The sequence below is a fragment of the Ambystoma mexicanum genome, chromosome 5p, assembly GCF_040938575.1.
Source record: "Ambystoma mexicanum isolate Mex_15411 chromosome 5p, UKY_AmexF1_1, whole genome shotgun sequence".
Lineage (NCBI taxonomy): Eukaryota > Metazoa > Chordata > Amphibia > Caudata > Ambystomatidae > Ambystoma > Ambystoma mexicanum.
This window is the reverse complement of record NC_090930.1, coordinates 1030907013-1030927367: the sequence shown is the minus strand read 5'-3', so window position 1 is coordinate 1030927367 and position 20355 is coordinate 1030907013. Positions and strand designations below refer to the sequence as shown.

Sequence of the window (20355 nt, the reverse complement as noted above, 5' to 3'; positions counted from 1 at the left end):
ATTTGCACCCTCAGGTTTCTCAACCTTTCCAGTGGTTTTTCCACAAAGTTCATATTACTCTCACTCCCCCTATTATAGGGACATTTTACACTCTGGTTTCTCAGGCTTTCATAACCTGGATGGTTTCCCCAGTTTGTAATCTTCTTACCTCGTAGCGATCTGTCTTCCTTCGGGTTTCTCAGGTTCTCAAAACCTTGTTGGCTTTTCCGTGGCTACGTATCTCTGTAGCTATGGTCCAACATGCACAGAATTCAAGGATCTGGGATCCTCATGCTGGCCTTCATTGCGCCAGTTACCGGCCTTTCCGGACCACTACGTAGTCGAGTCACCGATGGGATGGATGTCTTTTTGTCATTGCTCCCATTATGACCTGGGCTTCTAGGTTGACTAGAACACCAACCCGTAGGCGTTCGGTTAGCATTTTGCTCGCCCTCCTTGCTTCTGCTGTGTCCACGGCCCAGCGTTTCCTCTCCCCTCTAGGACATCAATACTGCAGAGGCTTGCCGATGCGTAGCAGTCCCACTGTTTCCGTAGGCGTCTCCCTTTGCTTTACAATCCATTCTCCTCTTAAACATGTCACAGAAACAATTTGAATGCTGTCCTTCTTCTTTGTTGACTTTGGCATTCAGGTTGTGTTCAGCATTACCTGCAGTCAATAGAGAGGTAAAGAAGGATTTTTGTAAAATATTAGTGGTTGCAGGAGATATACACATACAGGAGATATACACGTTTTTCCATATTCATATATGCAAATTAGGTGGTTTGGACGGGGACTTCCATTCTGGAATGGGAGCCCTTGCCCCCAAGAGCGGAGTCACTCCCAGTGAGGTCACGCTTGCCCAGCGTGGGAGGGTAACCTAGGGAGGGTCTTGCATTGCAGGTTCACCTCCCTATCTTCAAAGGAGGTAGCTCCCCTCTGTGGAGAAGGGACCGAATTGTCCAGATTCATCACAGTGGCAATTCTGGACAAAACTTGGAGGTGCTGCATAGAGTTCCGAAAATTGAACTCAATTTCTACGTTTAGCAATTACCCTATGCCACGAATAAATGAACACATTGAAAAGTTAGGGTCATCCAAGTGCATATCCACCCTCGATTTGACCAATGAACATTGGCAGCTACCCCTAAATCCAGCCAATGGGGCAATGACTACCTTCTCTACACCTCAGGTGCTTTTCCAATTCAAAGCACTTCCCTTTGGCTTACACGTAGTGCCTGATACTTTCCAGAGGTTAATGGACAGAGTGTTAAGACCATACTCTAACTTTTCCGGGTCATATTTGAATGACATTGTCATCCATAGTAAAACCTGGCCCGAGCACATGAACCGCCTCTGTGATCTCACGAGCCCTGAGGAGAGCAGGACCAAGGGCCAACCCGTAGAAATGCCACCTGGCCCCATCAACCGTAAAATATCTGGGGGATTTCGTGGGAAATCGACTAAAAAGGTCAAGGATGTGCAACAAGCCCCTGAGACCAAAAGAGACCTCTGACTATTCTTAGGATTGGCAGAGTAATACTGACGCGTCATCCCCAACTATTCCACATTGGCGCCAATCTCATGGACAAACTAAAGAATGCGCAACCTCAAAAGCTTCTCTGGGGAGAAGATCAAAGAAGCTTTGAGGGTCTGAAACAGGTTTTGTGTCAAGAGCCCATTTTGAAAATGCCGGTCTTTAACTGAGAATTTATTCTCCAGACTGATGCATCTAAAGTCTGCTTGGGGGGGCAGTATTGTTTAAAGAACATAATAGTATGGAACACCCCATATTGTATACCAGCAGGAAATTGTTCCCCGAGAACAGGCACATGCTATAGTCGAACTAGAAGCCTTAGCCATCAAATGGGCAATACTGAACCTCTGATACTGTCTAACGGGAAGGAAATTCCCTCTAGTGATGACCACTCACCCCTGACCTGGATGAGTCTTAGGAAGGACTCCAATCCCAGGGTCCTGAGGTGGTTTCTAGATCTACAGCCATTTTGTTTCTTTGTGGAACATCGAAAAGTGAACGAAGAAGGAAAGAGTTAGCCTCTCGCTTAACGGGAGAGGTATGTGATGAATCTGGGCAATTTGTCCCTTCTTCCCAGGGAGGCGCCACCCCTTTTAAGGCTAGGGAGATGAGCCGCTAAGCACAGCTCTCCCAGGGGGGTCTGGGAAAGTCGGACCTCACTGGGAGTGGCTCCCCTGTAAGGGACAAAGACTTCCATTCCTACCAGGAACTCCCTACAAAGAACACTGTGTCTGTCTTTATGGGAATAGAAAAGACTGGCATTATTGCTGTGGATTGGCATACCCAGCATACCAATATCACTGCCAGATATTTGGCTGAAGGCAATTCTGGGATCCTTGTGAAGACAACAGCTGATGGAGAGCAACAGCCCCTGTGGGAATACAGCGATAAAAATAAAAAGACAAGGAAGAAGGAATGGAGCAAGAAGAATGTTATGCAGAGGCTTTGACGTGAGAACATCCTGGAGGGGCAGAGCAGCGCTACACCACAGAGCCAGCGGTAGCATGGAGAGAGAGCAGACTGAGAGAGAGATGCCGGAAGTCTGCTGTTGTGAAGGGCAACAAAGCTGAACTGGAGACAGAGGTGGTTGACGAGAGAGAGACCAGCTTGTCTGGCGGTGCAACCACACAGTAGCCCGTGGTGGGCCTTGGGCCCCTGTTAATCGACGCCGAGATCAGGCCTCAATGGGGAAACGAAATCCCTGGTTTCATGCGAGAAGTGTAGCGATGGACGGGCTGGACAGGCAAAGGGAAGTGAATGCTCCCGAGAAGGTAACGCCGGGGGGGGGGGGGGTTGGACGGAGGGTTACTTCCCTGAGTTAAGCAAATACGAAAGCAAAGGGGGCTTTACTAAAGAGAGTGAGACAAGAAGCTGGGGAAGCCAAAAGGGATACGGAAGCCTGAGAAACCTGACTGCTGGACACGGTCAAACACCCAAGAGAGACCCTTCTGAGTTGAGCCAATCGGAGGGCCAGAAGGCTTTTGGAAACCCTAGCAAAATAAGTAGATTTGGAAAACAGGGATTCTGGAGGGTTCAATAACGCAATCCTAAATTAAGCTGAAGAAGGCAAAGGGGTTACACGAGCTTGAGAAACCTGATTGCTGGACATGGGCAGTCGCACAAGAGAAACTCTGCTGTGTTGAGCCAATCAGAGAGCCCGAAGGCTTTGAGGAGACCTACAAGAATAAGTAAAAATAACATTTGGAAAACGGGAAACCTGGAAGGTTCAATTATTCAATCCTAAATCAGAAACCGTTTTAAAGACAATGTCCAAGTTGGTGGAATTGCACTAAGAGAATAATTTGCAACCATTGGATTTGTGTAAAGACTTACAACATGTTATAAGGAACCGGAAGAGAAGATTGATAGCCTTACTTTGACAAACTAGGAAAAAACAATGTCAGACTGATGAACAGTACTTGGGAGGAACCCACGTAGCTTTGGCCAGAAGAGGCCTGAGTGGAAAGGCTACAGCTCTGGCTACTTTTTATGTTCAGTTTCTCTAAAAGTCGTAGGGCCAGATAGAGGTTAGGTTTCGGACTAAGGACTATTTTTGATTTGGACAATTGACAAGCACCCTTAGTTTAGTTTTTAGGCAGGGGAAATCCCTCATAGCAATAGTGACAGTTAGGCATTTTCTCTTTATGTCTAATACCCTTGAAATGTTCATCTCTAGTACGACTCCTTGTTCTAGTTTGCCACATATCCCAGAACCGCGTTCCTGAGGTCACAGTGCGTACTACTTTGCCGCAGCAAAGTGCAAGAGACTTTCCTCCACTGCAAAGTATCTTATAATTTCTTTTTTACATTTTTGTATTGGTATTTATACATTTATGCCCCAGAACAACCACCCCCCACTCGACCCTTCCCCTCCCTTGGTTCCCGCAGTGTCTTAGCCCTCCCGTTCTCATAGTTGATCTTGCTCCACTTGGTCTGAATCTCATGGGTTCATCTCGGGTCCAATAGTCTCAGGTTTTGTAGGCACCATTGTTGCATATAGTCGCTTTTTAGGTATTCTAGCACCTATCCCCAGTCTGACCAAAACCTATCTGCCTCTCATTGTAATTGGTATGTAATCCACTCTATTGCCATTACGTCCCACAATGTATGTATCCATTCTGACCAAGTGGGGGGGGGGGGTCTTTTTGTTTCCAGTTCTTAGCTATCACCAGCCAAGCAGTAATCGGAATTGTCAGTGGGGCTCGCTTTTTGGGGATTTGAGATTGTGCACAATTGCGGGTCTAATAGTCCATATAAGCCCTCCCCCAGGGATATAGCATGCAGTTTAAGTATAATTATAGTTATCTGTGCCTTCACGTCATCCCATAATTTGTTTATCGTGGGACAATCCCACCATATGTGCCTCCAATCCCCTTGCAGCCCCTCCAGCACTCTTGGGAAACCATTTTATACATTTTGTGTAGTTTATTGGGCATGAAGTGCCACTGCAGCATCATCTTATACCAGGCCTCCCGCAGTTGTATAGACCTTGTCAGCTTTGGAATGTTACTCCATAACCCCTCCCACAGTTCCCGGGAAATAGCTGGCCTAGCCGCCCCCTCCCACGCTACCTGATATGGCCAGTCCTCTCGAATTGAGCATCCCTGAAGGATTGCGTAGATGCTCGATGTTGGGTGCTTACCCCTGTTTGTGTGGTTATGTATGTTTCAAATTCTGTCAGCCATCTTGTTGCTGCGGTATGTACCTCTGGCTGTCTTAACCAGTGTCTTAACTGAATGTTTTTGCATCTTTCAGTTTCCTTCACCCCCAGGTAAGCTTTGCACTCCTCAAATTTTGCTTTCTAACCTTTCTACACCATGTCTCCCACCTTGCTACACCCGTGTTTCCTCCATTGGCTAGATGTGCCCTTTTCCATCCCCCGGCTGAAGCTTGGGTTCCCAAACAGTGGAGTGAAATATTGCATGTTGTTCTACGGACTACGCTACGTCTTGCACTCCGGGGCCTGTCTTTCCCTGGTAGCCATAGTAGTCTGGCCAGTGGGAAGCCCGCCTCCGCCCTGTCCTTCTGTGCCGAGACCTTTTCCCTACTTTCTGTGAGTCATTCTCACACCACTCTCAGTTGGGCCGCTTTGAAGTATCTATTTATGTTTGGCAAACCCAGCACTCCTTTATTCCTTAGAGTCATGAGCAGATCTAAAGCTACCCTGGGACATTTGTTCCGCCAGATAAATTTAGATATCATAGTGTTTAGTGCCTTAAAGAACGACTGATGGACTGCTCTCGCAAGAGTCTGAAATCTATAAAGAAATCTGGGGGGATTCACCATTTTGACTGTTGTTATGCGCCCCAGCCTGGAGATACTGAGTGGGGTCCATCTCGCAAAGTCTTCTTGTGTTTTTCTTTTTTATTCCCTGGTACTTGGCCTTAAATAACTTGGATAGCTTGCTGGTCAATTCTACCCCCAAGTATGAGACACTCCCCATAGCAATTCTGAAAGGAGACCACATTCGCATGACTGCTGATTGTTCTTCTGATAAGCCCAGCTACAGCAATTCTGGCTTGCTCATGTTTATTTTAAGCCCCAACATCTTTTTGTGTTCCCTTAGGACTGTTATCAAAGCAGGGATTGACGTTTCCGGTTCTGCAAGTGTCATTAGCATATTGTCCGCGCATGCTGCCTTTTGTGTCTCTCGCTACCAAAGGGGATACCTTTTATGTTTTTGTCTAATCTAATTGTGTCGGCCTGGGGTTCTAGGTATATTGCGTGTAGGTGTCAGGACAGGGGGCATCCTTGCCTTGTGCTCTGCTCTATCCGTATTGTATCGGAGACTTGTGTGTTAATTTAGAGATCATCGATGGATCTTTGTAGTTTGCTTCAGTTAGGGGTTGGAGGCCCATGACTGAAATGTTCGAGGGAGAAAAGACCGAAAGTAATTTTTCCAAAAATAACTTTCGGGCTTCTCTCCCCTGAACATTGCAGCCTTTGCTCTTTCCCCCACACCTCTACTTACTTTGCGGCGGCACACTTCGCTGTGTGCCGCCGACTCGCTGTGTCCCTGCAACACATGTTCCCTTTCACTTCTCTGATTGGGAACCAGCACCGCAGGGTCCTTTACTTTTTATTTATGTTTTACTTTTTACAGGACCGGCTGTTCCCGGGGACACCCCCGCAATCCCTACTCACAGTATAGTGAACAAGGGTGCAGGGGACAATGGGTGATTTGGTTGAACTTTTCGGCTGTTCAGAATTTTCAAACAGCCGAAATTCGGCCAAATCTCCCATTCAGTCTTTTATTTTCTGACTTCTTGGATGTTTCTGTTTGCTTCAACCATATGGATATAGTTTTGCACGAACCTCGTGTGCATCATTACTTGAAACAGATATGGCCATTCTAACCTATCAAGGCCTTTTCGGCATCCAAAGATATAAGCACCGCCGGGAGCTGTATAATTTCTGCCTTCTCTTAAGATGAATGACCTTTCTAGTGTTATCCCAGTTTGTCTCCTGAAACCTGACTGGTCCTGACCGATCACTGTTGGCAATATATTCTTCATTCTTTCCGCCAAAATCCCAGTGTATACTTTAGAGTCTATGTTCAACAACGCTATGGGCCGGTATGAGCTGAAGCTCATTAAATCTTTATTTAGTTTGCCAAAGAGTACAACCTTTGCCTCCAGCATAGAGCATGTTATTCCCTCCTTTTGTCGAAATGAATTCTATAATTTTGTAAGGATTGGTGTGAGGTCCCTACTCAGTATTTTATAAAATAATGCAGAAAGTCCATCTGGCCCTGGCGCTTTGTTACTGGTAAGATGTTTAATAATGTTCCCTACTTCCTCCCCATCTGGCCCTGGCGCTTTGTTACTGGTAAGATGTTTAATAATTTTCCCTACTTCCTCCTCTGTTACATCTTTTTTGAGAGCGTCCTGATCTTCTTGTCACCTTAGGCATCTGGAGCCTATCTAAGTAATCTTGTATGGTTTGTTGGTCTGGTCTTTCTGATGAGTATAATTGCGTGTAAAAGGTTGAGAAGAAGTCCATAATGTCTCTGGACTCAGTAGAGATTGTGTCGTCCGTCAGCCTGATACTGTCTATGTTGCTTTTACTACTCTGTTGTTTCAGGAGTCTAGCTAACATTTTGTCAGCCTTATTCGCCCTGATGTAGTATCTCTGTTTTAGATTCCGTAGCGATTTCTCCACCTTGCTCGTTCGTAGTAGATCTAGTTGTCTCATTCTATCTTATACTTTACTATGATTTGCATTGTTCTTCTTGTCGGCGAGTTCTCTTTGAGCCTCCCTCAATTCATCCTCTAAGTCTTTTTCAAATCTATTCTTCTCTTTTGACCTTTGTGCACTGAGAGAGATTATTTCCCCCCTAAGCACCGCCTTAAAGGCATCCCACACTACATCTAGGGTGGCCCCTTGTATGTCGTTGATTTCAAAATAGGTTATAATTTTGTCCTTCAGTGTTTCCTGCGCTTCTGTGTCATGAAGCACTGCCCTGGGCATCTTCTATGACCACACCACGCTTTTTGGCATCATCCCTCCCAGCTGCAATCATATGGGGGCATGGTCCGATAGGGATATCGGGTCTACCTTTACCTCCATCAATGCCCTTAGTGCCCCTGGGGATCCCCAAGCGTAATCAATCCTGGAGAACGTGCGATGGACGTGAGCGTGAGAGAAGCATGTGTACCTTGCCTCATCCCCTTTTTTTGCTCTTCACAGATCTCTTACTGCTCAATCTGAGAACTTGTCCCTGAAGGTGCTGGATGGACCCTTGGCTACTCCTCTCTTTATCTGGGTCGAAGGCCATATTGAAATCTCCTGTCAATAGAACCTCTCCCTCTGCAAAGCCTTCCAATTTCCCCAGAACCTGATACAGAAATGTCTCCTGTCCTGTGTTAGGGTAGTAAAGATTCCGAGAAATTATCCCCAATGTGGGTAGGTGCGCGCACCCTCGTACTGGTTAGGTATTGATACTACGGTGTAGAGAGGTTTGCAGCAGTGGCAAGGCATAGAAGGGTAAAATCTCGGTGCCCCTTCTATATAAAGGAATAAACAAGGTAGGTATAACCTGCCAGTCAGCGCTACCTCAGAACCAGTCATACAATTCAAACTTTAGCTTGCTTGAGTAATTAAGCCATTACAATGTAAGTAGAAATGTAAGTACAAGTATTTAATCACAAAAGTGGACACTGCACGCCAACACGTGTTTCAGCCCTCTCCGGGCCGTCCTCGGGGCGTATTATTATTGAGATGATAGGTAACTGATAAGCATTTATAATCCATGCCCATTTACATGAAAACAATAAGTAACCATATTGTTGCGTTTAGCAAAAAAGTACAAAAATGAAATAAATCCATCGCAATTTGAATGTAAACATGAGCCAAGTGAAATATATAAAAAATATGTATATATACAATGCAAGGGAGGAGAGAAAAAGGCAGACGAGGGGTTAGGGGAGAGAGGAGAGAAAATAATATTAACAAATTAGATGTGAGTTGGTGTTGTACATACACTCATTGTTAAGTTACAAATTACTAATTATTAAAACCCGTATGTAGAACTTGTTATTAACAAAGACAGGTTGTTGCATCTTATAGACAGAGTGGACAGTCCATTAATATGGCGTACCTGATTTTTGTAAATTGAGAAAGTAACAGAATCAGTCAGTCTCCAATGGATATATTTTCTGGTGCCTGTAAAAGTATATAAATATGTGTTGTAGCCTTATGGGTACACTGCGTTCTGGAATATAATTGCAACTACTTAATTCTCAAATGACAGTCTCTGCAAAACGGTGGTGTTTGTTCGCTTACCTAAGGTGAGGTAACTTGATTATAACCCAGTGGAAAGTTTGCTGGATAGTCCTGGCCTCTTGATTATACGAGCAAATTCTGTTTTGACAAATAAGGTACATGAAGGAATGTTGTGAGAAGTGCAGGGTATGACTTAATAATTAGAAAGATAACTGTTCAATGGAGCGCTTACCTTTTAACTCCTAAATGCGTGTGCAGCACAGCGATTTCTGCCGGCTGTCTGCAGCTCCCTGGAAGGAATGTGGGTGCGGTTGTGCTAGCCTATAGCTGCTCAGCCAGGCTGTTTAATAGCTATGGTCATGTGACCGTCCTGTTGCTGTTGCCTAGCGACTTGGTAGGTGTCAGGGGAATACTCGGGTTTGTAAGAGAATCTAGCGAGATCTAGCGAAAGCGATGTAACCGTAATTAATGCAGGTGCTCCTTTACTTGCGAGCGTTGGAAGACAGGAGTATGTTTGAACAAGTTCGAGCAGAACTATTTAAATTCTTACATTTGCGCCGCTTAATTAACGTAATATGGGATTCAAGGATACGTGATATGTAAATAATTTCACATACCGATTAAATGAAGATTATCGAATATATACAAATTAATATGCACGCTAGGACTCCTAAATTATTTTTAAGTCCTGCTGACTGGGTTTTAATTGGTGATAATATAATTGTCGGGTCAATTTGTTGAAATTGGGCAAACTAACTGCATTGGTGTAAAGCCAGCGAGAGTTACAGAAAACAGTGTTGTTGTTTATACATTGGTTTGCTATGAGAGCGACAATAATGAGATGTTAATATTTCATCTTAAAATATACCTAGTCGAGACAAGTTATTCGGTAACATAAGGTTTTAATGTTTGAAAAGGTATGATTAATCTATTTTCTATACTGTTAGCATGTGTCAAGTATATGTAAGAGAGGAATTTGAGTATTAACCCCCTAATCTACTGGGTTGTCCTGTGTTAGGGGCATATATTGTGCCTATCGCAAGTACCCTATCCTCCAGTCGAATTTGAATAAATAGATATCTGCCAATGGGGTCGGCCAAGGTGCGAATTACTTTAGCTCCCAGCATGTTTCTGAGACCTATCAAGATGCCAGCAGTTTTGTTTATGGCGTTAGCCTGGTAGAATTGTGTAAACTGCTGTAGGCACAATCTAAAACTATCTCCTTTTTTGATGTGCGTCTCGTGTAAAAGGATAATATCTGCCTCCCCCTTTTTAGTTGTGCCTCTAATTTCTTTTGCTTCCTGGGGGTGTTTAGGCCCCGAAAGTTATGCAAGAGTATTCTCAATGATTTATTTCCAACCATAATTCAGTCTCTTTCGAGCCCCTCACCACTGTTTCCCATACAATTCCTCTTATGTCTCCACAGTATTCCCCTATGCTATTTCCCACCCATAAACCGGGGAGCGTCTTTGGTGTCTTTGTTTCTGACATTGTGTTGGCTTGTGATCATTTTGCCTTTCCTTAACCTGCCTACTTCATGGCATTGGACACAGCATTTCCCTAGTCCCTATCCCCCCCCATTCCTTAACGCCCCCCGCCATACCCTCCCTTACCTTATCTGGTTTAGGCACGGTATCCTTCGATACATCCCAAAATCTTTTGGGAACCGGCCCATGTTTTACCCGGAAAATTGTAAGGTTAAGTAACCTTCTGTAGATACCAAATGGTGCCCTCGCAGGTTCTCCGCCCGGCCTGTGTAGAGAGCTGGATTCATCTTGATCACTCATCTCACACTCTACGCGTATTCGCTTTTTCTCTCCCCCATTGCTTCGCATTTGAACTTGCCTTGTACTAACACTGTGTTCTCTTCCCCCCCTCCCTGGCTGCCTGCTTACGTCCTCTTTATCCATCTTCTTCCCCTCTCAATTTCAGTAGGGGGCCCTTCAATTTGTCTCCTCTTTTCCCTGTTGCTGTGGACTAGTCCCACGGTCTTGTCCTTTGCCGGGGGGCCACATCGCCTTTTCTCTCTGGGGTCCGCCTCATCCTCCTCCATTCCCAATATTGAGAGACCTTAGTTGCATGTGGTGGCCCTCTGTTGCCTCCTGTCCCATGAAAAGAGTAGGCCAAAAGGAAATGTCCATTTGTATGGGATCTTCTTGTCTGAGTACCTTCGCCACAGGGCTCATCACTCTCTTTTTCAGTAGTGTGGTTGCTGCTAGGTCCTGGAACAGGAAAACTTGTGATCCGTTTACTGTGATATTTGTCTGTCCCCTGGCATCTCAGAGGATTTTCTCTTTCACTTTGTAGGAGGCCAATGCTGCCAGGGCATCGCTAGGTCTGTCGCCCAGACCTACCCTTCTGGGTGCAATCAAAGTGAATTAACTCTGGAGAGGTCTCCGCTATAAGGGTGGCAAAGCACTGTTGGACTAGTAGCTTTTGGTCTGTATCTGCATTTGTCTCTGCCATACCTTTGATCATAATGTTTGACCTTCTAGATCGATTTTCGAGTCTTCAGACTGGATTTCCAAGTTGTGTGTCGCAGTCGCAATTTGATCCAGAAATTCTAAGTTCTGCCAGACATCGCCAGAGAGTTCTGATAGTCCCTGTTCCGTAATGTCCACCCTGTTACCAAAGGTATTAATCTCTTCCCAGACCTCTTTAAGGGAGCTTTTTAGTTCTTCTTTTAGGTTCACCAGCTGCTCTTGGAACGATGTCGACATTCTTTCTTCCATGCCCCTAAGGCATTCCTGCAGGTCCTCTTTACTGCATGCCATGTCTCTGCCCTCCTGCAAATCTTTGGGCTCCTTGTGTTGGTTTCCTGGCTCATTTGCTGGGATTTCTACTGGGTTCTGCTGCCAGCACATTTCCAGCTGGCCCCTTTTTGAGCCCTTGTTTGCACCTAGTAATGCTGGGGACTGCTTCTCCTTAGGTTTTGGCATCTGAGTGCATTTCAGGGCCAAGTATAGGCTTGATATAGGTACTGTGGCCCAGGAGTCGATTCTGCTGCCCTCACGGCCTCAAAATACTGTCCGGTAAGCTGCGCTTGGACCCATAGAATGCAGTTATTTATGTTGAAATGGGTCGTTTTTTGTCCGCTTTAGGGGTGTTTTGTGTATGTGCTCCTCGAAGTGGGCTCCCCGTGGTGAGCTTCCTGAAGGGTGTCTGTTGCCTTTTCTCACCCACACCCCTATTGTATCTCCTGCCGGTTGTTCTTGTCTATTGCTGTGTGGTTTCTGTGAGGCTAGATAACTCTGTTCCGCCCTTCATTAACTTCCTATCTAATGCCGTCTCCATGCTTGCATAAGTCCAAGTTGATATGGCTCAGACCCTCTTGTGTTTTCCTTGACGTAGCCTTAGGGGCGCCCGCCCCCTCAGGGACTGCTGCAAGATTCCGTTTTTTTTGTTGTCATGAGGGGGGCGCTTAAAGTGCTGCTGGGTGTGTTTTACTGAGATGGTATGCGCATCGGCAGGGGGCTTCGTTTGTCCCTCCAGTGTTTAAGCTGGCCTGCAGGGCCTCCCTTGCATATGGAGGCCTTTGATTCCTGTGCTTATATGCTTGGGCCAGGACTCTCCCAGCCTTCCTCTCTATGCCTGATTCCCTGTTCCTCTGTCTGTGGAGCAGCCGCCTCCCTCCTACCCCTCCATCCCCCCCGCCCTGCCGTTGCGGCTCACCTTTCGCGATGCGCCTCTCGGGGCGTCTGCTTCCTCTGTTTCTGTTGGAGCTGCCCGGTCCCACGGCAGGTCTCCTCTCCAGAGTAGGGTGGGGGGAATATTCTCTCCAGTCTCGGGAGCCGGCTCCTCCACCTGTAGCACTCCCGCCTGTCCCTCACTGCTTGTCCGCTGCATCTTCCTCGCTCCTTGGCGGCCGCGGCCGTGTGGGACACCAGTGGATATTCTTTTTCCTTTTCAATTACAGTACTTCACCTTTGCTTGCTCTGTGGGGAGTATTTGTTCTTCAGTTAATGCTTTTAACAGCTCGCAATGTTTACTCCTTGAAAGCGGCTGGCACAGAGTATGTCAAGTGCGACTTCAGTCTCCGGCAGCCATCTAGCATCATATAATTTTGAGCTGGCCTCCACTAAGCCAAAACTTAAAAATTATTTAGGACATAAACAATGATGGTGACTCTATTTGGGAGAGTTCTGTATTGCAAGCTGCTTTGTCAGGGGCAGGTGCTAAATCTTAGACCTTTGCAACATCACTGCCTGATCCAGAGAGGAAAAAGCGAGATGCTTTTGGAAAGAACGTTTTCGGGGCAGCTAGTGTGGCCATGTAGTCAATTAATACTTTATGTGCTCTTGCTAAATATTTGCATTTGTTATGACAGATGATGTTGGAGGCGGCAGAGCACATGCCTGAAGGTGAGATGAGGGACCTGTTCAGGCATCTAGTGGCTGGTGCTACAGTCAGGCCTGGAGACTGCTGACTGTGTGGCCCGAGCAATGGAACAGGGTCTTTGCTTCTTCCCTATTTGTGGATGATCACCTCCAGTTTTGCAGCTGCCATACAAGCTAAGCTTCTTGAAATGCCCTTTGGTGGTATTCATTTGTGAGGGACAAACACTTGAGAAATTCAAGACGTTGAAAGCTATGGTGAAGTCCTTAGGGTTAGCCGTTCAGCAGACCCAGCCTCAAACCTTTGCCATGTCCACCTTGACTTTTTGTTGGGAACATGTTTTCAGGCCTTTTCAGTCTTTTGCCAAGGGTGGAAATCGCATTTCGAAGCCTTCATGTGCTATAGATACGAGGAGTATCTGGAATAGCATATTTAGTTTTCGGCAGAATACCAAATAGTTTGTGAAGTATTCAGCCAAGGTTGAATATGTAGTTGAATAGTTTTGATCTTATAAAACGTGTTGCAAACTTGGAAAACACACCTTTTACAAGTAATTAAATCACTATTTTAAAGGTTTTCCCATTTTTCATGCATTTTTCTTCATTTCATTCAACATATGTCCCTTTTTTAAAGCAGACAAGTCGGAAAATAGTAATGTCCAAATATACGGGCAGGTGTTGCATATGCAAAGTCTGCTGCTACTCAATGTGGTAGGCGAATCACGCTTGTTGCAATCATTTGTGAGTTGTCGGATAGTCTATGTGGAACTTGCACAAATGCTTTGAGCTTCAAGAAGGCAATTACCTGTTGGGCAGTCACACAATTCCATCAAGTCTCAATCAATTCCACTTCCCCCATCTCCTTTGCACCACATTGGAGGATGCAAGGCTGTATAGTAGAACTACGATGCAAAGATCCATATGGCAGGGGTAAGCATTGCAAACCGTTTAAAAAAATAAAAGAAATTAGGAAACTGTATATTTTATACTTTTTACATTGTCTACACCATGTAACATACCCACATGCCATATTTCAAGTTTGTAGCAGGTTGGACGTATGCTGAACATTTCAAACATACACACACATTGACATATGGCAGAGGGATAGCGGGGGACAAACAGGGGGGAGAGAGAGCAACCCCTCAGTCTTATATATTTAATCAGAAATGCTGTCAGACATGTTTAATGTGAGTCCATTTTGTAATCTGAACTCTATTTGGCACTCTTAGTTGTCAGCTTCTCATTTATATGAGAAGATGAAGTATTCGGCTGGAGCCAAATGGATATATTTCAGCCGGAAAGAAAGTTCAGTGCACCCTTAACAGACGCTTTTTTTGACCAGGTACAGGTGAAGCAGCCCAAAGCAATACTTCAGAAGCCTGGGTCCTTCAAGTGGTTGCTCAGAGGTACTGCCTTCCCTTTCCCGGGAATCCCACAGACAAGCCCCATTGTGCAGACTTCTTCCCCAGAACCTTCCCTGTTGGAGGAAGTGCATGCTTGTCTGCTAAATGGAGCTATAGAGCCGATTCCCGAGAAGTAGAGAGGAAAGGGTTGGTACTCTCCCTACTTTTGGTCCCCCAGAAACGATGGGGGTTTGAATCCTATCTTGAACCCTAATGCTTCTAAACAAGTTCTTGAGGGAGGATGAGTTCAAGATGGTGATGCTGGTCCACTCCCTGCAGCACCTGAAACTCCAAGATTGTATGGTGCCCCTAGATCATCTGGATGCTTATTTCCATATGCCCATTAACCCACGCACAGGATGTACCTAAGATTTGTGATTGGAGAGGTGCACCACTAGTTTCATGTGCTCCCTTTCAGGCTAACCCCAGCCCTAAGGGTCTTCACAAAGGTTATCGAAAGCTCGACTCAGGAAGCAAAGGACCCAGGTCCCTCCATACCTGGATGACTGAGTCGCCAGGGCCTGCAGGGATGTCTCCCATCTTCACTGCACCTACCACTCCCTTCACAACCTGGGCTTCACCCTGAACTTAGAAGTCTCATGTGATGCTATTCCAGGAGCTCCAATTTATCACGTTTGTCTGGGATTCTCACTTGGGAAAGGGTTTTCTCCTTGAGGACAGGGTAGTCAATTTTCTACAAATGGTCGTGGAATTCCAGAACTTAGAATTCCTGTCAGCTTCAGCTTTCCTTTGCCCCTTTTGGGTCTGATGGAATCCTGCATCTTTTTGGTGCTGCAGGCTGAACTGCAGATGACGTCACTACAGTGGCTCCTTCAATCGCAGTGATTCCAACTTTCTGGCAGCATGTCACACCGCGTTTAAGCTCTAGCTCGGGTGGTGCAGGATCTGTTATTGCGAACTCGACGGGACAACCTCAAGGCATGGGAACCATTCTGGCAACCTTGGCCAGAGGAGGCTTTCGATATGGATCCTTTGCTGAAATACTGAGGTGCTAGTCTCAAGATGAGCAGGACTTGGTCCTGGGAGGAAACCAAGTTACACACAATGGTTTAAGTGCATGAGCACAGTCTGGAGCAGCACTTCTCTTCTTTTGTTGGTTAAATTACAACTTTCCTATACTTTTATTTTAAAAAGAACCCATTTCAGAATAGATGAAAGGATTCTTTGTCAAATAAAAATATAGGAAGTAAGAAATGGCTCTTGATGTTTGTGCCGTGGCACAAGAGAGAGGGATGGCGCTAGAATCCAGAAGAACATTAAAAAAAACTTGAACTACTTTGATTGCGGATGAGGTCACCATATAGGTCTGATCTATGAAGGCTTCATCCAAACAGGTTGACCCCTACCCCTCCAAAACCTTTAAAGATAATATCGACTCCCTCGCCCCAGCCTTGGCTGATCTCTGCAATCTCTCCTTTTCCAATGAAGCACTCCCTTGTGCACCCTCTGCTCAAGAAACCCTCTGCCGACCCCTCCATTCTGGCAAACTACCACCCTATCTCCATCACTCCTTTCTTGGGCAAACTCTGAGAGAAACTGGCTATCTCTCAGCAGCTGACCCTCCACATTGAATCTATTGATTCTTTCCACAACCATCAATCTGACTTTACAGCATCCAGAGGCACGGAAACTGCTCTTCTGAACACCCGGGAAGACCTGTTCTCAAATCTTGACACTAAAACCCCCTCTATCCTCATCCTCCTTGACCTCCCCTCTGCCTTCGACACAGTTAACACAATATCCTGATCGCACATCTCTGTGACAACCTGGGAATCACATGTCAGATCCTGGCGTGGTTAATCTCCTTCCTCTCAGACCGCCCATCCCAGGTGGAACTTGGAGCCTTTCACTCGACTATCACTTTCTCAACCTGTGGTGTTCCCCAGGGATCTAACCTATCCCCCTGGTTCTTCAACGTCTATATGGTGGCCATAGCACGTGTGATTGCCACTTTTACCTCTAACGTCCAGTGCTATGAGGATGACACGCAACTATCCTTCAGGCTACCCTCAGCCACCTCCTCCTCGCTCATACCGGACTGCCTGTCCGCTGTTCAGTCTTGGTGTGCTGTAAACAACCTCTGCCTCAACGCCACTAAAACGGAGATCATTCGCTTTGGGAACCCTGCTCCCGCTTTCTCACTTTCGCTCTGGCCCTTCACCTGCATCCACCTGCGAAGCAAGAAACCTTGGGGTCATCTTTGAGGTATCGGGTAATATTATCCCCACCAATAATTTTGCCATATATATGGTCCTCGGGAACGGCCATAGGCGATAATATTAGTGGGGATAATTTTTGGGGTAAATGGGAGTAGGGGTTGCAGGGTCGCCCGCTCCCTTGAAAATAATATGCAGGTTGCAGGGGTGTCCCCCGCAGGTTCATTGGGTTAATATTGCCGCAAAAATAGGGCGGCATTCTTGTATGGCGATATTATTGCAGGGATATTAACACATGGAACCATCTTTGACTCCACTCTCTCCTCCTCTCACATTTCAGACATTTCTAAAAAGTCTTACCATCAGCTTCACCTCCTCAGAGGTACTCTACCTTTTCTCACTTTCCCCCAGAGGCTCACTGTCTCCAGAGCCCTGGTTCTCTCCAGGCTGGACTATTGCAACAGCCTCTTCCTCAGCCTCCTTTCTTCATGCTCTGCGCCCTCTGCAACTCATCCAGAACAGAACCGCAAGACTTATCCTTGGCCTGCATCTTTCCGGCACTGAAATCCCTTCACTGGCTCCCTGTGGCTGCAAGCATCAAATTCAAGACCTTTTGCATTGTTCACAAGACTTTCTTGGTCCTGGGACTTACCAACCAGCAACGCTGCCTACCTGCAACGCTGCCTACCTAAATACTGTCCCTCATGAGCCCTCTGCTCATCTACCTCAAACCTTCTACGAGTGAGCCGGTTCTCCAAGCAGAGATTTGGAGGCAGATCCTTATCCTCAGCAGGTGCCTCCCCTGGAATAGCCTCCCTGCCACCCTCCGTCTTGAGCCGGATCTCCTTAAATTCTGGAAACTCCTCAAGACTTTCCTCTTCTCCTCTTCCTTCTCTCTTACTCTACCCTGCTAACCCAGTTCTCTGTTTTTTCCCTCTCTCCCTCCTCTTCCTTACAGCATGCTGAATGGCCACCGGGTGTACGTCAGAGTCTCACTGGTCCCCGGCACCCCTGCCAGTCCTCGCTCCCACTTGTCTCAGGGCCCTACACCCCACCCACACTCAATGCACTTGAGAAACTAACCCAAGAGAGTGACCCCCTCTGCACTTACCCCAGTCTCTATCGACTGGGTGCACTTGATCCTCCCTCCATGTGTCCCTCTGTACACTTGCTCGACCTGTACGCACAGCGCCTGAAGATCGTATGTCTGTGCTCCCTTGTCTTCACCCCTTAATTGCACTGGTAAAACTGCAGAATCCCTGTCAGGGTTATTTGCTGTCTCCCAAACTGTTAAATGTATTTTCTACGCACTTACTCTGCCTGTGTAGACTATTATCGTCTCAGAATTTCAAGGGCTCTGAGCAACTGTTTATTTTTTCCCCATGTTCCCACCCTCTTTGAGCGCTTTGAAACACATGCCTGTGTATAGGTGCTATATAAATAAACAATACCATACCATAGGAGTAATTCCTGTGCAACTATAGGATGAGGTACAGGGATTTGGATCCGTCAGAAGAGTTTGCAGAGGATCTCCTCTCTAACCGAAGGCTGGCTACCAAAACTGTTTATAACCGTCGTTCAAAAGAATGTTGTTCCTGGAGCAGAGAGAGTAAGCTGGATTCTCTCCTTTGTTCCACTTCCTTGGTGGAGCTATTTCTTTTGTTGTTGGTCAGAGTTGGACTTTAAATTGCTAAAGTCGAGGGCTACTTACTAGCTGTCTCTGTATTCAGTAGAATGCTGGAATGGAAGTCCTGCTTTTGGATTCTGGCATCCAGTTTTTCATATGGCTGGTAAATGTTTCCCACAAAATAATGTATCGTACACTCTTAGGACTTAAATTTGATTTTAACCTTCCTCATGGATTCCCCATTTGAGCCACTACTTTATTGTCCTTTGCAACTTTGGACATTCAAGGCAGTATTTCTGGTGGTAACTACATCAGCCAGGAGGGTAAGTCAGCTTCAAGCTCTTTCATTCAAACCTCCTTAATTGTCCTTCTCCAAGGAACAAGTCAATTTGTGGGTGAGACCATCCTTCCTTCTGAGAGTGGTTTCGAGTTTCACCTTAGTAAAAAGATGAACCTGCCTGTATTCTACCCTTTTCTGCACCCCTTGAAGGAAGAGGAGCGTTTTCACAGATTTGTATCTAGACAGGCCTTGAGCTTTGGTTCCATGTCATTTCATCGCAGGATATTTTTTCGCAGGGTTTTTTACCACAAATTCTTTTACGAAAAAACCCTTGGCATTTTTTTACTATTATTTTTGGGGGAACCCACCCAAACCCCCCATTCCCTTTAATTTTGTATCTATTCCCAAACACCCACAACACATATATATAATTTTCTAACCCCCCCAAAAAATTAGATGGGGTTTTTCGTTAAAAGATTAGCGGTAAAAAAAACCTGCGAAAAAACGTCCCGCGATGAAAGGACGTTGTACCTGAGCTTTTATGCTGCTAGGTCTAAAGACTTTGGACACAACTACCATTTTTGTGGCATTAACAGGGTCTAGGCAGGGCTTCACTGTATCCAAGCAGGCTAGTTCAAGGTGGATCATTTTGTGTATTTCTGAATGCTACAAATTGTCAGGAAAACAAATACCGTCTGGTCTGAGGTCTCGCTCTACAAGGTTTGTTGCTGCTACTTCTGCAGAGGGATGTTCCCATGGCATTTGTAAGGCTGCAACATGGGCTTCTTTGCATGCCCAAATGAGGCATTACTGCCTTGATTCTGGAGCCACCCAGGATGTTAGATTTGGTTGAGCAGTTGGTCAAAGTCATTTGATTTGATTGGTCTCCTTCCATGCTCTCTGCCCTCCTCCAGCTATTTCGTATGGATATGGGAGTCTAAGTTGAGAAATCCATGGGAAGAGGCTTTCAATTAGAAGAACAAATTACGTACCTGGGGTAATGTGTTTTCTGGTTAATTGCTTCTCCCACGGATTCCTCCTCACCCTTACAACATAACCGGCATTCAGAGAGCTTACATTTGGGAGACCTATGAGGAGACTCTGTTTTTCCAAAACCTTATTTTTAGTTATGTTTTCCTCAGCTGCTCCAGGTGCCGTCACTTGCAGAGTTAGGAGTGCTATGTCTGAGAGAGTCGGTGGCGGGGCACACTCCGCCCTTTGCTAGGAAAAAGATTCCAATGGCAGCTGCTGAGGCTAGGCTATATCTAAGATGAGGAATCTGTCAGAGGAGCCATACATCAGAAAGATCATTACCTCAGGTAAATAATTTATTCTTCACTTAAAATTTAAAGGCATGGAAGATTAATGCAGAAAACAGTACTCTACGTAGTCCAGTAGTGCTTAAACAATTAAGCCATACTTAAAAATAGGCACTGGGACTGTCCTTATTGAAATTCAGGCCGTGAAGAAAAACAAAAGCTAACAATGAAGACCAAGTAAGAAAAGCAAAAGCACTCAACAGCGTAACAAAATTCAAACCCACCCATTGTGTACAAAAAGAAATGGCAATAGAAATACAACAGAATTGCATGGAGATGTGTATGCAGAGCATTTCTGCTTACATCGTAAACCCTGGGAAAATAGTGCTGTTTTTGGAGGAAACTCAGAATCTTAAGAACCACTGAGGTAGAGCTGTGCACGAGAGTGTCTCGCCCCAGGTGCAAGTATAGGATCACATTTGGAATAACTAATTAAATCTGTCATTTTCACAGTGCACACAGGTACAGTTTCAGCCA

General features: G+C 45.7%; 1 protein-coding gene across 1 annotated transcript in view; it reads left to right on the top strand.

Annotated features, from left to right (window-relative positions):
* EXOC2 (exocyst complex component 2) overlaps nt 1-20355 on the top strand; it is a 1591413-nt gene that overhangs the window by 1294665 nt on the left and 276393 nt on the right. The window lies entirely within an intron of this gene.